The sequence below is a fragment of the Chiloscyllium plagiosum genome, unplaced genomic scaffold (genome assembly GCF_037043375.1).
Source record: "Chiloscyllium plagiosum isolate Xiang-an unplaced genomic scaffold, Cpla_swu_hap1 HiC_scaffold_11, whole genome shotgun sequence".
Taxonomy (NCBI): domain Eukaryota; kingdom Metazoa; phylum Chordata; class Chondrichthyes; order Orectolobiformes; family Hemiscylliidae; genus Chiloscyllium; species Chiloscyllium plagiosum.
Window position 1 is genome coordinate 92,808,339 of NW_028270149.1, and position 18,661 is coordinate 92,826,999.

At 44.4% G+C, this 18,661-nt stretch overlaps 1 protein-coding gene across 4 annotated transcripts in view; it reads left to right on the forward strand.

The window, feature by feature from the left end:
- The window catches only part of LOC148148881 (uncharacterized), a 105,728-nt gene that overhangs the window by 41,375 nt on the left and 45,692 nt on the right, over positions 1-18,661 (forward strand). For all 4 annotated transcript variants that reach the window (XR_015758601.1, XM_087991802.1, XM_087991801.1 and 1 more), the window contains one exon: positions 6,148-6,282. The gene's annotated coding sequence lies outside the window, so the exon portion shown is untranslated. The remainder of the gene's footprint in view (positions 1-6,147; positions 6,283-18,661) is intronic.

Below are 18,661 nucleotides of genomic sequence, written 5' to 3' on the forward strand. Positions count from 1 at the left end.
GTTCCTTAAGCTATCCCTGTCGGTGTAGTCCTTTCCAGACCTGAAAAACCTCCCTGTCTTTGTGACTTTGTTGAACTCCTACTACCTTCATGATCTCTGTAACCTTCCCGTCACGACAACACAAAGCTCTGTACCTTAGTAACCTTCCTCCAACTGTTAGACTCCTCCTTGTCTCTGGGCACAAAGCAGAGTGACTCTGCTTCTCTCATAAATTAGTTTCTGTATTTCTAATGATGAATATGAACTCTCCCTGTCTCTAAAACGCACTCAGTCTCTGTAAACTCTGATGGTCCCGATTGATGTAATTTCCTTCGGTAACTACAAACCTTTATACCTTTAATCTCCTCCAGACGCGACCACACAGTATATTTCTATAACCTCTATGCGTGATAGAGTCATAGAGATGTACAGCACAGAAACAGACCCTTCGGTCCAACCCGTCCATGCCAACCAGATATCCCAACCCAATCTAGTCCCACCTGCCAGCACCGAGCCCATATTCCTCCAAACCCTTCCCATTCATATACCCATCCAAATGCCTCTTAAATGATGCAATTGTACCATCCTCCAGCACATCCTCTGGCAGCTCGTTCCAAACTCGTACCACCCTCTGCGTGAAAAAGTTGCCCCTTAGGTCTCTTTTATATCTTTCCCCTCTCACCCTAAACCTATGCCTTCGAGTTCTGGACTCCCTGACCCAGGGAAAATACTTTGTCTATTTATCCTATCCTATCCATGCCCCTCATAATTTTGTAAACCTCTGTAAAGTCACCCCTCAGCCTCCGAAGCTCCAGAGAAAACCGCCCCAGCCTGTTCAGCCTCTCCTTGTAGCTCAAATCCTCCAATCCTGGCAACCTCCTTATAAATCTTTTCTGAACCCTTTCAAGTTTCACAACAATTCTTCCAATAGGAAGGAGACTGGAATAGCACAAAATATTCCAACAGTGGCCAAACCAATGTCCTGTACAGCCGCGACACGATCTCCCATCTCCTGTACTGAATACTCTGACCAATAAAGGAAAGCATACCAAATGCCGCCTTCTCTATCCTATCTACCTGCGACTCCACTTTCAAGGAGCTAGGAACTTGCACTCCGAGGTCTCTTTGGTCAGCAACACTCCCTAGGACCTTACCATTATGTGTATAAGTCCTGCTAAGATTTGCTTTCCCAAAATGCAGCACATCGCATTTATCTGAATTAAACTCCATCTGCCAGTTAGCCCATTGGCCCATCTGGTCCAGATCCTGTTGTAACCTTCTTTGCTCTCCACTACACTTCCAATTTTGTTGTCATCTGTAAACTTATTAACTATACCTCTTATGCTCGCATCCAAATCATTTATGTAAATTACAAAAAGTAGAGGGCCCAGCACTGATCCTTGTGGCACTGCACTCGTCACAGGCCTCCAGTCTGAAAAACAACCCTTCACCACCACCCTCCGTCTTCTACATTTGAGCCAGTTCTATATCTAAATGGCTACTTCTCCCTGTATTCCGTGAGATCTAACCTTGCTAATCAGTCTCCCATGGGGAACCTTGTCGAACGCCTTACTGAAGTCCATATGGATCACATCTATCACTCTGCCCTCCTCAATCTTCTTTGTTACTTCTTCAAAAAACTCAATCAAGTTTATGAGACATGATTTCCTATGCACAAAGCCATGTCCACTATTTCTAATCAATCCTTGCCTTTCCAAATACACGTGCATCTTGTCCCTTAGGATTCCCTCCAACAACTTGCCCACCACTGAGTTCAGGCTCACCGGTCCATAGTTCCCTAGCTTGTCTTTACCACCCTTCTTATACAGTGGCACCACTTTTGCCAACCTCCAGTCTTGTGGCACCTCACCTGCGACTATTGATGATACAAATATCTCAGCAAGAGGCCCAGCAATCACTTCTCTAGCTTCCCACAGACTTCTCTGGGACACCTGATCAGTTCCTGGGGATTTATCCACCTTTAACCGTTTCAAGACATCCAGCACTTCCTCCTCTGTAATCTGGACATTTTGCAAGATGTCACCATCTATTTCCCTACAGTCTATATCTTCCATATGCTTTTCCACAGTAAATATTGATGCAAAATATTCATTTAGTATCTCCCCCATTTTCTGTGGCTCCACACAAAGGCCGCCTTGCTGATCTTTGTGGGGCCCTATTCTCTCCCCAGTTACCCTTTTTTCCTTAATATATTTGTAAAAACCCTTTGCATTCTCCTTAATTCTGTTTGTCAGACCTATCTCATGTCCACGTTTTGCCCTCCTGATTTCCCTCTTAAGTATACTTCTACATCCTTTATACTCTTCTAAGGATTCACTCGATCTATCGTGTCTATACCTGACATATCCTTCTTTTTCTGAACCAAACACTCAATTTCTTTAGTCATCCAGAATTCCCAATACTTACCAGCCTTCCCTTTCACCCTGACAGGAACATACTTTCTCTGGACTCTTGTTATCTCATTTCTGAAGGCTTCCCATTTTCCAGCCATCCCTTTAGCTGCGAACATCTGCTCCAATCAGCTTTCAAAAGTTCTTGCCTAATATCTTCAAAATTGGCCTTTCTCCAATTTAGAACTTCAACTTTTAGATCTGGTCTATCCTTTTCCATCACTATTTTAAAACAAATCGAATTATGGTCGCTGGCCCCAAAGTGCTCCCCCAGTGACACCTCACTCACCTGCCCTGCCTTATTTCCCAAGAGTAGGTCAAGTTTTGCACCTTCTCCAGTAGGTGCATCCACATACTGAATCAGAAAATTGTCTTGTACACCCTTAAGAAATTCCTCTCCATCTAAACCTTTAACACTATGGCAGTCCCAGTCAATGTTTGGAAAGTTAAAATTCCCTACCATACCTACCCTCTTATTCTTACAGATAGCTGAGATCTCCTTACAAGTTTGTTTGGCAATTTCCCTTTGACTATTGGGGGGTCTGTAATATAATCCTAATAAGTTGATCATCCCTTTCTTATTTCTCAGTTCCACCCAAATAACTTCCCTGGATGTATTTCTGGGAATATCCTCCCTCAGCACCGCTGTAATGCTATCCTTTATCAAAAATGTCACTCCCCCTCCTCTCTTGCCTCCCTTGCTATCCTTCCTGTAGCATTTGTCTCCTGGACCATTAAGCTGCCAGTCCTGCCCATCCCTGAGCCATGTTTCTGTAATTGCTATAAGATCCCAGCCCCATGTTCCTAACCATGCCCTGAGTTCATCTGCCTTCCCTGTTAGGCCCCTTGCATTGAAATAAATGCAGTATAATTTATTAGCCCTACCTTTTCCCTGCTTGCCCTGACTGTTTGACTCACTTCTGTTCTCAGCTGTACCCGTCTCAGATCGAGCTCCCAAAATCCTCCCTGTAATTTTTATCACGTCCCATCCCTGCATTCCTCCAAATCCATGTAAAGTCCTTCCATTCCTAAAACCTTCCCTGCACCTGTCACCTATTCCAGCTTCCACAACCCTCCCTATCTCTGTAAGATACCACCCCCACACCCACCCCGTCCCAGTTATTACAGCCCGCTGTATCACTAAATGCCAGTAGTCACTATAATATCAGAGTAAGGTGTGAAAGCAGGAATACTGTACTGGGTTAGATGATCAGTCACGATCATATTGAATGGTGCGACCGACTCTGTGGTCAAATGGCCGATACCTGCTCTTCTTTCCTGTGCTTCTCTATAAGCTTACTATTTATATAACCTCCTTCATGTCCCCATAGCCCTCCCTATCTCCATAAACTCCTTCAGTCCCCACGAATCTTCCTATCCATGTAACCTGAATCATTCCCCACAAACGTCCCTAACTCCATATCCTCTAAAAGGCCCCATGACCCTCCCTATCTCCATAATCTCATCCAGACCCGACGACCCTCCCATTCAATGTAACCTCCTTCAATCCCCATGATCCTCCTGATCTGTGCAACCTCCTTTAGGCCCAACAGCCCTGCAGATCTCTTTGGCCCCTTTCAGGCCCCACAGCACTCCCTATCTCCATAATGTTCTTCAGTCACCACTGCACTCTCTGTGTCCATAATCTCATACAGTCCCCACATCACTCCCTATCTCCATAATGTCCTTCAGTCCCCACGACCCTACTTATTTCCAAAACATCTATTGCCTGTTGAACCTGTAAGCTACCTTTTTCAGATAGATAAACACGAACTCCCATAACCCTTTCTGCTGCCAGTCTGAAACCAAATAGTGTTAACCTGATAGTAGGTCAGGATCTGAAATATGTTTGAAAGGATATGTCAATGAACAATAACTGGACCCTTAGAAACGCTTTTAATAAAAAGAGAATGTGTTTTTGAACCTGTTGGATTTTATTTTTATTGGTGAGAATATAAATGTCAGTATAGATACGGGTGTAGGAGTGGTTGTACCGAGGATGAGGTTTATTTGAATTTTCAGAAACCTTTACTCAAGTTTCAGTAAGGGCTAAAGAGTAACTTGGTAGAGAATAGGGCACCTTAACTGTCAGGAAGTGGATGAGATATTAGACAAAATAGTGTTGTCAGAATTTACTGTGGAGAAAGACATGGAAGCTCAAGAAGTTGGGGAAATAAATAGCGATGTCTTGGAAAGAATCCTCAACAGAGAAGAAAAAGTGCTGGAATCTTAAAACAAATAAAGGTAGATCAATCCCCAGTCGCTTATTAGGTCAATCCGAGAATTTTGTGGGAATCTGGGGAAGAGATTGCAGTATGTCCATTGAATATTTATGTCCACCTTTTGTTCACCCTGTAACCATATCTCTCTGGTGTCTAAACCTCTTTTATCTCAGTGTCACAAATCCATCTGCCTTATTGATAAGACTTCGTCATTCAAAAAAAACATGATTTACTCTTTCCCACAATTTCCTGTCACAAACCTGTTCACTGATGTACAGTTTCAGTTAATCGCTGTCCCATCCTGTTCCTTTCTGATTGCCTTCAGCCACATACCCATACTGTTCCGATACTTCACCTTTTCTCTTTGGATTTGGAAAGCTCCTTTCACCTGGACCCTGTTCCTGCATCCTCTCTGTCAGTTTAAAGCCCTGTCCTTAAACCTACTGACACTGGTCCCAGCACAGTTCCAGTGGGATCATCCTATTGGATTTTTTTATAAATCAGGTGGGGGATGTGGGTGTCTCTGGCTGACCAGCCTTTACTGCCCAGCCCTAGCTACCCTTGAGCTGAGTAGCTTGCTTGGCCATTTCAGAGGGCAATTGAGATGCAAACACTTTGCTATGGATATGTCGTGCAGACCACGTGAGGATGATCGGATCTCGTTGTCGAAAGGACAAGTGGGCGGCATGGTGGCTCAGTGATTAGCACTCCTGCCTCACGACACCAGGGTCCCAGGTTCGATTCCAGCCGCGGGCGACTGTGTGGAGTTTGCACATTCTCCCCGTGTCTGCGTGAATTGCCTCCAGGGGCTCCGGTTTCCTCCCACAGTCCAAAGACGTGCAGGTCAGGCGAATTGGCCATGCTAAATTGCCCATAATGTTAGGTGTATTAGGCTGAGGGAGATGGGTCTGAGTGGGTTACTCTTCGGAGGGATGGCGTGGACTGGTTGGGCCGAAAGGCCTGTTTCCACACTGTATGGAATCTAATCTAAGGGATTGTGATTTTTGTACATCAGCTATGGTTTCATATTTGTTTATGGACTGTTAATTGCTATTTTTAAAATTATTGATTTTAAATTCCACCATATCTTATGATGGGATTCAAACCTGCCTACGCTGAACATTATTGTTAGGGCATTTGTCCAAAACCTCAGCTAAAGTTACTGGGCCATCACTTCACCTGCTCACTGGTTGCTCATCCCTGAGCACTGATACATGAAGCTAAACCCATTCTTCCAACATGATTGTGTGATCCTGAAGTCTTCCAGCACTCCAGTGATATCACTCAGTCTCTCTCCATGTGGTATCCCTCACTGTGTGGGTCTAATTGCTGCCTCTGTCAGTGTCTCTCGCTCTTGCAGCTGCTCCAGATCCTGAGCCTACAGAATTCTCCACTCCAGAGAGACGCAACAGCACAGGCCAGGGATGGAGTTTGGGATTTTCCAGATATCTGTGGGGCTCATTTCCATTCTCCTTGTGTAACCCTTACTGCATCAGTCTAATTTCCTATTCTGTCTATTTCTCTGTCTCCTGTAGGTACTCAGGAAGTTCCTGACCTAATAGACTTCTGAACTGTTGTGTGTCTCATCCATCACCCCCTTGAAGATGGTTGGTCAGCCAGAGAGACAAAGGGCAGGGGGTTCTTGAGCCTTCAATAAATCCTGCAGCAAGGTAAGATCGCTCACAGTGCACAGAGCAGAGAGCAATGAGCGGGCTAACAAGACATGATATAGATACAGTGCTGGATGGGGAGCACAGTATAGACACACCCCAGGCTCAATCACCACATCTACTTTAACTTATGTTGCACTGAGACAGCATAGAGAGTTCAGAGTTATCAATCCAGGCCTGCGCTGTCTTAGTGAGCATCAGGACAATAGAGGTTAAAGCAGGCCTCAGCCGAGAGGTTGGGAATGCTGTCTGGGATCTTTCTGTCTGTGTTCTCCCTCCAACACTGTACTAAGACTCACTACTCTGCAACACTGTATTTAAGGCATGGTTTGTGCACCAGTGTCTTCAGTTATTTTTAACTCCTATAACAGTAGTTGTCCCTGTAACCTGCTCCATTCTGAATAGTCCTCCACATAATTGAGATGCACTGCACGCCAGATTACCATCCCTATCGCTGTAACTTGCTTCAGTGTCCACAACATGCCTTATTTTGGTAGTCTAATCCTCTTTAACTGGATGCAGAGTCATACAGCACGGAAACAGAACCTGTGGTCCAACTCCTCAATACTGTCCATGTTACCTAAACTGAATGAGTCTCATTTCCCTGCATTTGGCCCTTATCTCTTCAAACCTTTTCTTCTCAAAGTACCTCTCCAATTGTCTTTTCCATGTTGTAATTGTTCTTGTTTCTCCCATGTGCCTGAGGCAGTCTGTTCCATCTATGCACCATCCCCTGTGGATAATGTTCCCCCTCAGCTCCCTCTTTAAATCCTTGCTCTCTCACCTCCCGTTTATACCCTCTAGTTTTGGACTCACTTACCCTTGGCTATTCACCTTACTGAGGCCCCGCATGGTTTTGTAAAACTTTATAAGGTCACCCCGTGGCCTCCTCTGCCCAAGGGGAAATATTTAGGTCAATGTTACAAATATCTCCAACGTATGTAACAAAGTGCTGGCCAATGTCGGCAAATGTGCCGAATGCCGTTTTCCCCACCCTGTCCACCTGTGATGCCACTTCCAAGGAACAATGTAACTTGCACCTCCTGGTCTCTCTCTCTCTTTCTCTCTGTTCGACAACCCTGGCCAGAGCCCTTCCATTAACTATGTTCGTCCTCCATGGTTTGTCTTAACAAACTCCAACAGCTGAATTAAACTCCATCTTTCATTCCTTGGTCCACTGGCCCAGTTGGTCAAGATCCACTTTGATAACCGTATTTACTGCCCACGACACCATTAATTTGATTATCAACAAACTTTCGCACAATCACTCCTCTATTTTCAACCAAATCGTTTATGTAGATGATGCACATCAGTGGACCCAGCCCTGATCCTTTCTTCAGTAATGGAATAAAACCATATTCTTGTCATAGAGCCATGCAGCATGGAAACTGACCCTTCACTTGATACCCACCGTAATCTAAAACTAAACTCTTCCCAGCTGCCTGTTGCTGGCCCATATCACTCCAACCCTTCTCTATTCACCTGTTTATCCAAATATCTTTTAAATGTTGTAATTGTACCCACATCAACCCCTTTCTCAGGAAGTTCATTCCACACTCAAACCACCCTCTGTGTAGCAAATTGCCCTGTATCTTTTTTTTGAACATTTCTCTCCTCTAACCTTAAAAATGTGTCCCCTCCTCTTGAGATTCCCCCATCCTGAGGAAAAGGCAACTACCATTAAATCGATCTATATAACTCATTTTTCCCCATAAACCTTTTTAGCATCATGTCTCAACCTCCAGGCTCCAGTGAAAAAAGACTCAGCCTGTCCAGCCATTTTTCAGAACTCAAGCCTTCCATACCCAGCAATATCCTGGTAAATCTCTTCTGAATGCCCTGCAGCTTAATAATATCCTCCCTGTTAACTGGGCGACCAGAACTGGACAGAGTATTGCAGAACAGGCCTCACAAATGTCTGTGCAATCTCAACATGACGTCCCAAATCCTCCACTCAATGGACTGAGCAATAGTCAGGCATGCAAAGCACTGTCTTATCCATCCTGTAATGCAACCTTCAAGAATTATGTATCTGAACCCAGAGGACCCTCTGCTCTAAAACACTAACCGAAGCCTTAACATTAATTGTATAAGCTCTACTCTTGTTTGTTTTACAAAATGCATTACCTCCTATTTACTCCGATTGAATTCCATCTCTAGTTTTTCAGCCCATTCACTCCCTTCATCAAGATCCCTTTGTAATCTCAGAAAACATCCTTCACTGTCCATGATGCCACCCTCCAGCCTGCCAACCCATCACACATGGCTGTCAGTAGTACACATACCTTTGCTAGGGGCTCCACAATTTCTTCCCGAGCATCCCACAGTGTCCTGTGATACACTTAATCAGGTTCTGGGACTTGCCATAGCTTTGAGTTTTAAAACCTCCAGCACCACCTCTTTTATAACATGCGCTGTTTTCAAGTCATAGAGTTATACAGCATAGAAACAGACCCTTCGGTCCCAACTAGTCCAGGCTCACCAGAAGATCTAATTAAATCCATTCCCTTTTCCAGCATTTGGCCCATATATGTCTACACCCTTTTAGATTAGATTACTTACAGATTAGATTAGATTACATACAGTGTGGAAACAGGCCCTTCGGCCCAACAAGTCCACACCGACCTGCCGAAGCGTAACCCACCCATTCCTGTGCATTTACCCCTTTACCGAACACTACGGGCAATTTAGCATGGCCAATTCACCTGACTTGCACATCTTTGGACTGTGGGAGGAAACTGGAGCACCTGGAGGAAACCCACGCAGACACGGGGAGAACGTGCAAACTTCACACCGTCAGTCGCCTGAGGTGGGAAATGAACCCGGATTTCTGGCGCTGAGGCAGCAGTGCTAACCACTATGCCACCATGCCGCCCACCCTTACTATTCAGATGCCCATCCAGATACCTTTTAAATGTTGTAATTGTATCAGTCTCCATTACTTTCTCTCTCAGCTCATTCCATACACACATCACCATGTGTGTGAAGAAGCTGTCCCTTCAGTCCCTCTGTAAACCATTCACCTCTAACCTTAAACTTATGCCCTCTCGTTTTGGACTCCCCAACTTCTGGGAAAAGGCCTTGAATGCATACCCTATCCATACCGCTCATGTTTATATAAACCTCTGTAAGGTCATCCCTCAGTCTCCGATTCTCCAGTGACAGTAACCCCAGCTTATTCAGCAACAACCCGGGCAATATCTTGTTAATCTTTTCTGAGCCCTTTCAAGTTTTGCAACATCCTTCCTGTAGCAGAGAGACTGGAATTGCAGAGAACTCCAATTGTGGTCTAACGTATTACTCTTGTTCCCTGAGTTCCCCAGTCTTTCTCCACAGTAAGTTCTGGAGTGAAAAAATTGTTTAGGATCTTAGCAAATATCCTGCAGTTCCACACATCGATGGCCTCATTGATCTTTAATGGACACTATTTTGTCCTGAGTTACTTATGCACTCTTAATATACTTATACAATCACTTTTGGATTCCCCTTTCCTTCTCCTTTCCTGTTTTCTACTCAAAGTGTATTCCTACAGCCCCTGTATATCCTCAGGGATTCCCTTGATGCAGCTGGCTATACCTAACATGTGGCCCCTTTTCCTTGACCAGACCCTCAGTCGACAGCCAGTGTTTCTGAATGCTGTCAGCATTGAGCTGCACACAAACAGGAACATGCTGACGCTGATCGATCAGTTTATCTCACTTTTAAAATATTCTCACTTGCCAAACTACCCTTTTCCTGTAAATAATTCCCTTCCCCAATCACATTTTGAAAGTTCCTGGCAAATACGATCAAGATTGGTCAGGCCCCATTTTATAACTTGCACTTGTGGACCAGGCCTGTCCTTTTCCATCGCTATTTTCAAACTACTAGAATTGTGGTCACTTTTGGGAAAATGCTTTCCCACTCACATCTCAGTCCCTTTCCCTACCTTAATTCCCAAGTGGAGGTCAGGTTTTGCCCCTTTCTCTTTTCAGGCCATTTACATATTGATTGGGAGTTTTCTGGAACACAATTACCAAATTCCTCCCTTGCAAACGCTGAACACTGGCAGTCCCAGTCTAGGTTTGGAAAGTTCACAAACCCTACTATAACAGCCTTATTATTATGGTTGATATTTAAGATGTCCCGACATATTTGTTCCTCAGTCCGCCACAGATTATTCGGGGTCAGCTGTCCGATCTTATCAAAGTGATGACCCATTCTTATTTCTCAGTTCCACTAACATAGCTTCACTGGGCGATCCCACAGGAATATCCTCTCTAAGTACTGCTGTGATGATTCATGCAATCAAAACCCACCACCACACGTCCTCTCTTGCCTCCCCTTCCTGTAGCATCTCTTATCTTGAAACAATGAACTGCCAGTCCTGCCCCTCCCTCAGCTGTGTTTCTGTAATAGCTATAATATCCCAGTCGCATGTTCCAATCCATGCCTTGAGTTCATCTTCCTTAGCTGTCTGGCCCCTTGCATTGAAATAAATGCAGTTTAATCATCAGTTTTCCCCCATTCCCTGTTATGTTCTTGCCTGCCTTGTCTGCTGAAATTGCTGTCTTTAACTCGTGTACCAGCCTACGTTTATTTAAGGTCCAACACCCTGCCAGACTTGGTTCTATCCTCTCAAGCAGCTCTAGCAATTCACCCCACCAGGATATGGGTCCCTCTCCCGCTCCCAGTTGAGGTGCCTTTCCCACCCTGTCTCCCTGTGCTGACACCTTCAGGGATCTATGGACTTGTCCACCAAGGTCCCTGTATTCCTCAGTACTCCGCAAGGTCCTACCATTCATTATGTCTGTTTTTCGTTTATCGTACCTCCCACAGAGTATTACCTCACTTCAATCAGAACTAAACTCTGCTTAGGTTATCATCCGATCGACATCGGACTGCAGACAAAGACCATCCTCCTCACTGTGAACAACACCCTCACCTTTCATGTCATCCGCAAACTGACTAATGATACCTTCTGCTTTCACATCCTAGTGATTAATGTTCAATGGTTCCTGCACAGATCCCTGTGGTACACCCGCTGGTGAAAGTATTCTATCCACCAATTTTGCATCCAATTTGCCAACTTGCCTTGGAACCCAGTCCTTTTGGACCAGCCTTCCATGTTGGATCTTGTTTAAGGACTTATTCAAGTCCGTGTAAACCACATCATCTGCACAGCCTTCATCAATATACTTAAGCACCATTTCAAAAAAACTGAACTGAATTCCTCAGACAGTATCTTCCTCTGCCAAATCCGTGATGACTAAACCGAGTTGATCCTTACCTTTGCAAGTGTTGATTCATCCTCACAATTGTTTCCAATAATTTCCCTCACCCTGCTGTCAGACTATCTGCTCTGTAATTACCTGGCCGACCCCTGTTGCCCTTCTTGAACAAAGGAACCACATTAGCGATCCTCCAGTCATTCAGCACTTCACCTGTGTCCAGCAAAGTATTATATTTATCCACCAGGGCCCCAACAATCTCTGGGTAATGAGCATGGGGGTCAAAGAACGCTGGTTCAGGCAGTGACACCCACATCCCATGAATGAATAAATAAAAATACATATTTCCCCCCCACCTCTATAAACCCCTCCAGCTGCAGCAATCCGTACTGGCTTTTTAACACCGTTCAGGCCCTGACCACTGTCTGTAACACTCTCACCACCTCCAGCACCTTCACCTCTCCATGTTCGTATCGTGTCAATAAACTTTGACAATGATTCCCCTTCCCATTGCCCTCCTCCTGCAAGCAGACCCATTGCAATCCCTTTAAAACTTACTCTAAAACTCTCTCTCACTTCAGGATTTTAAGTACTTTGTGGTGATCTTCTCAGCCTCATAATCTAATATGATCCATTTTGTCCTGAGTGAGGGACCGGGATTTCTTGCTGAGGTTTTGTCTGTTTCAGTGGAATGTCCTTTTGTTGAGTGTTTTACACTGTTCCTTCAAATGTTTTCCACTGTTCATTTACAGGCACATATTTCAGTCTGTTTAGCCTGTTTACCTTGGTCAGTTCTCCTCTCCAACCCATGTAATTGGCTATTTTTGTTTCTAGTTGTCGCTTGTTCTTTCTGTGTTTCACTTTAAAACTTTATATTTCTTTAAACTACACTTTATCGCAATTTCCCAGAGGATCTCTCCAGGTGACATTACTCATTCACTATGTTTTATCACACAACAGTCGCTCAGAGACCGTTACGTCCCGAGCCAGTTGCACAATTTGTTATTCTAAGAAACACTGAAAACTAATTCTCTGAACTCCTCTTCCAATATCACTGTTGTCAGTGTGATTGACCCAGACTTTGCGAATATTGACGTTTCACTAAATGTTCACCATGCCTTTATTAAAAATTCCAATAAATTCCTATTTATTGCAGTGACGAACCATGAAATGCTGTTCGGTGGTCTAAAACTGTTCTGCTGCTTGTGTCCTTGGCAAGTAGTAGCCAGAATTTACATTCAGACTGACTCTACTTCATGATCTGATGCCAAATGCTTTCTCTGTAATGCCTTTCTTACCCATTATTGTTAGCGTTACCCATTTTGCCTGAGTTTGCACAAGGTTGTGAACCATTGAATATTTATGTTCCACCTTTTGTTCGCCCTGTAACCACATCTCTCTGGTGACTAAATCCCTTTTATCTCTGTGTCACAAATCCATCTACCTTGTTGCAGAAACTTTGTCCATTAATAAAAAACATAATTTACTCGTTCCCACAATTTCCTGTCACAAATGGATTTGCTGATCTACAGTTTTAGTTAAACTTTGTCCCATCCTGTTCCTTTCTGTTGTCTTCGGTCACATTCCCCGTGCTGCTCTGATGCTTCATGTTTTCTCTTTGGATTTGTAAAGTTCCTTTCACCTGAAGCCTGTCCCTGCATCCTCTCTGTCAGTTTAAAGCCCTGTCCATAAATCTACCAACATGATTGGCCAGTACATTGTTCCACTGGAACTGTGCTGGGACCAATCTGAATGGATTTTTTTATAAATCAGGTATGGGATGTGGGTGTCTCTGGCTGACCAGCCTTTCTTGCCCATCCCTTGCTGCCCTTGAGCTAAGCAGCTGGCTCGCCCATTTCACAGGGTAATTGAGAGGCAAACACTTTGCTGTGGGGATGTCCTGCAGACCACGTGAGAGTGAACTGTTGTCTTTCTCTGAAGGTCAAGTGTTTGGATTTTTATCAATACTTATTTATGGATTGTTAATTCCAATTTTTAAAACATATATTCATTTAAAATTCCACATGGTTAGAAGTTAGAAAGAAGAAGGGGGGTGGTCACTTTGTTGGGACTGTATTGTAGACTGTTGTAGACCCAACAGATACCAGAGAAGCAGATGTGTAGAGAGATTGCACATAACGATAGGAATAATAGAGGAGTGCAGGCTGGAGATTTTAATATTCCCTGTATTGACTGGGCCACCTAGAGTATAAAAAGAACTGGACGGAGGGCAATTTTTCAAATGTGTCCAAGGAAGGTTCCTAAATCAATATGCAGAGGGCCCTACTCTCCTCAGGCAGGTGCAACACTGGACCTCCCCTCAGAAAACGAGGTCGGGCAAGTGACTGAAGTGTCATTCAGAGAGCACTTTGGGTCCAGTGCCCACAACTGTCTTCGTTTTAACATAGTTATGGAAAAAGATCAGCAGGTCCACAGATTGAAGAGGAAAACTGGAACAGGCCCAGGTTTGGGGCCATTCTGCAGGATCTGGCCGGCGTCAATGCCATGAATTTAAAATTGCACAATGCCCAGTTATAATACAACTCGCTTTGGAAGCGCTGGTCATCACTGTAAAGATGAAAGGCTTAAACTAAATTTGTTTGATATTATACTCCATGACACTGCCATCCTGTTGCTATAAATTCTGTACCTTAGGATTGTGCTCCACAACCACCTGATGGAGAAGCAGTGCTCTGAAAGCTAGTGCTTTCAAATAAACCGGTTGGACAGGAATTGACTGTTGGGTGATTTTTAACTTTGTACATCCGCAGTCCGACACCGGCACCTCCATATTATGATTCTAATCGATTGGGTGAAGGAAAAGGAACAACTGGCAAATGGGAGGCTTTTCAAAGTGTGATATCAAAAATCCAGGACCCGAATGCCCCATTGGGATAAAGGGAAAAGCTGGCAGGGTTAGGGATCGTAGGCTGATGTGGGATAATAAGGCTCTGGTCTTGAAATGAAGACTGCATGCATTGGGTTTAAGATTTCCGTATCTACATAAACTCTTCTATTCTTAAAGACACGCTCAATCTGTGGAGACCCTACAATCCTCTCAGTCCCTGTAACACTCCCAATCTGCAGAAGTCATTCCAATGCCTGTGACTCTTCCAATCCAGTTCCTACAAGACCCACTATCTATGTGATATCTTCCCATTGCCAGCACCCACCCTGTCAATGTAAGGTCCTCCAGTGTCTCCATCCATCTACTCATTTCCATAACCTTCTCCAGCTCTTACATGTGTAAACATCACCCTCCCCTACAACCTTCCCACTCTGACCAAACTGGAGGAGGTTACTAATGCTCCCTAATCTGTGAAACTGTCTCCAACCAAAATTGCTGTCTTTATCACTTGGAAAATCTGTATGAATCCACACCCTCCATATCTAAATAACCTGGAGAACCTAAGCCTTCCTGTATCTATAAACATCTTCAGTCACGACTACCCTCCATATGTCTGTTTGTTTTTCCAATCAGTACTACCCACTTTATCTCTGTACTCAGCTCCATTCACCTGAAACATTCCTGTCTGTGTAAAACACCCCAATCTACCAACATCCTTACCAAACTGATCCATCCCTCCCAACCTCCCTCGCACCATGAAACCCCTGTAGGCCCTACAGCTTTCCACATTTCTGTAACCTGCTGTGGCTCTGTGCTCCTCCCTCCCTGTGAAACCACCTCCAGTCCCCACAACCCTCTGTCTCTGTTACCTCTTACAACCTTAGCAACGCCTCCTCTTTGAGTCTCTTCATTCAGACCCCATCCTCTTCAGCTTTCCGAAACCTCTTCCTGCCTTCATAACCCTCGCTATTTAGAACATAGAATAGGACAGCCCAGTACAAGCCCTTCAGCCCTCGATATTGTGCTGACCTTTTATCCTACTCTTAAGACTAAACAAACCTACATATCCTACATTTTGCTATAATCGCTGTGCCTATGCAAGAGTTGCTTAGATGTCCGTAATGTGTCTGAATCTCCTACCACGGCTGGCAGTCCATTCCACGCACCCATCACACTCTGTGTAAATAACGTACCTCTGATATCTAAGCTAAATCTTCCGCCAATTACCTTAAAACTAATCCCCTTGTGCTAGCCATTTTGCAATGGGAAGTTGTCTCTGGTTATCCACGCGATCGATGCATCTCATTGCCTTGTACACCTCTATCATGTCACCATTCTTCCTTCTTCACTCCAATCAGAAAAGCCCTAGCTCCCACAACCTAACTTCAATTGGCATGCCCTCCAGTGCAGACAGCATCTTGCTAAGTATCCTCTGCACTGTCTTTAAAGCTTCTACATCCTTCCGATAATGAGGTGAACAGAACTGTTCACAGTATTCCAAGTGTGGTGTAACTGGGGCTCTATAGATCTGCAGCAAAATCCTGGATCTCTTAAACTCAATCCCCCACTAATGAAAGCCAACGCACCATATGCCTTCTTAATACCCTCTCAACTTGGGTGGTAACTTCAGGGACACAAGAACCCTCTGTTCGTGCACACTGCTAAGTATCCTGCCTTTAACCATGTAAACTTTTTTTTTCCTTCAGAATCCTCCAATGTGAAACCATCCCTATCTTTGTAACTTCCTCCAGTCCCTGCAACACTCATAAACTGTGAAAGCTCCTCAAGTCCCTATATTCCTAATGCCTGCAAAATCTTCCAGTCCCAATATCCCTCCCTAACTCTGTAAATGCCCTTCTGAGGAACACTGCAGAGGAAGGAAGAGTTGTCGAGTCCGGGCCATGTTACAGAGGTAGGAAGGGCTACAGAACCTGGAGGATGGTACAAACATGGGAAGGGACGTGGGTCCTGTAGGAGTGTAGAGGGAGTGGGATTCATAGAGATGGAACCAAGAATGGATTACAGAAACTGAAGGATCTTATGATTTGAACCACAGATCATTTTTGATTGGACCATTCAGCCCCTCTTCGAGTCATAGAGATGTACAGCATGGAAACAGACCCTTCGGTCCAACCCGTCCATGCCGACCAGATATTCCAACCCAATCTAGTCCCACCTACCAGCACCTGGCCCATATTCTTGCAAACCCTTCCTATTCATATACCCATCAGATGCCTTTGTTTCAGCCTCCACCACTTCCTCTGACAGCTCATTCCATACACGTAGCACCCTCTGTGGGGGAAAAATGCTCCTTAAGTCTTTTTTATATCTTTCCCCTCTAAACATAAACCTATGCCCTCCAGTTCTGGACTACCACACCAAAGGATAAAGACTTTGTCTCTTTACCCTCTCCATGCCCCTCATGATTTTATTAACCACAATAAGGTCACCCCTCAGCCTCCGACACTCCAGGGAAAAACAGCCCCAGCGTATTCAGCCTCTCCCTCTAGCTCAACCCCTCCAATCCTGGCAACATCCTTGTAAATATATTCTGAACCCTTTCAAGTTTCACAACATCCTTCCGATAGGAAGGTCACCAAAATTGCACACAATATTCCAAAAGTGACCTAACCAATGTCCTGTACAGCCACAACATGACCTCCCAACTCCTGTACTCAATACTCTGACCAATAAAAGAAAGCATACCAAATGCATTCTTCACTATCCTACCTACCTGTGACTCTGCTTTCAAGGAGCTATGAACCTGCACTCCAATTTTTACTATATTCAGCAACACTTTGTCAGACCTTACCATTAAGTGTATAAGTCCAGCAAAGATTTGCTTTTGCAAAATACAGCACCTCGCATTTATCTGAATTAATCTCCATCTGCTACTTCTCAGGCCATTGGCTCATCTGGTCCAGATCCTGTTGTAATCGGAAGTAACCTCTTTTGCTGATGACTACACCTCCAATTTTGTTGCCAACTGGACACTTACAAACTATACCTCTCATGCTCACATCCAAATCATTTATGTAAACAATACCAAGTATTGGACCCAGGACCGATCCTTGTGGCATCCACTGTTCGCAGGCCTCCAGTTTGAAAACCAACCCTCCACCACCACCCTCTGTCTTCTACCTTTGAGCCAGTTTTGTACTAATTGGCTAGTTCTCCCTATATTCCATGAGATCTAACCTTGCTAACCAGTCTCCCATGGGGAACCTTGTTGAACGCCTGTCTGAAGTCCATATAGATCACATCCACCGCTCTGCCCTCATCAATCCTCTATGTTACTTCTTCAAAAATCTCAATCAAGTTTGTGAGACATGATTTCTCATTCACAAAGTAATGTTGACTGTCCCTAATCAGTCCTTGCCTTTCCAAATACATGTGCATCCTGTCCCTTACGATTCCCCCAACAACTTGCCCACTGATGTCAGGCTCAACAGCCTATAGTTTCCCGGCTTTTCTTTACTGCCTTCCTAAAATAGTAGCAACACGATAGCCAACCTCCAGTTTTCTGGCTCTGATGTCCTTTTTCTAGAGATCTATACCAGAATGGGTGAGCACAGCTTCAGATTGCCAGGATGGGAGATGTGAATTCAGATGTGAATCTATTTGCTCATTCTGTCTGTGTGCCTGACACTGACCTGATAGAAAGCACTGTCTGTACATTGTGGTAACCTCCAGATCTACATGACTGACCACAGCTCATTTAATCAAAGCCTTCATTTAGAATGTTCTTTATTTTAATATTTTTAAATGGCAGTTATGTGAAATGCAGGAATTGAGGAGTTGTGATTTTTAAAAGAATGCAACTTTTGTCATTGACCCTGACCCATGCAATGGGGATTCGTGGATTCTGTAGTTCTCTGCAGACAATCACTCAGAGGGTTGTATCACCAGGGAATCTGAGTGCAGATAATCTTTGCTTGGTTGAGTGTCAATTTACCATTTATGTCGGCTAGGACACAGTGTTTCTGGAGAATGTATAACTGTGTAAATACCTCACTGACAGGTTCAGGGATGAGTGCACTGGGCCCTGAGCACCAGCAGCTGGGAAACCTCATGCTGTTTGTATGTTGCAAAAGTGAGAATTGCAGATGCTGGAGATCATAGTCTCGAATAAGTGGTGCTGGAAAAGCACAGCAGGTCAGGCAGCATCTGAGGAGCGGGAAAATCGACGTTTTGCCCAATGTCAATTTTCCCGCTCCTCAGATGCTGCCTGACCTGTGCTTTTCCAGCACCACTCTAATCTTGACTCTGTTTGTGGGGCTTGGCACATTTCCTTCCCCTCCCCTATCAGCTTTCCGTAGAG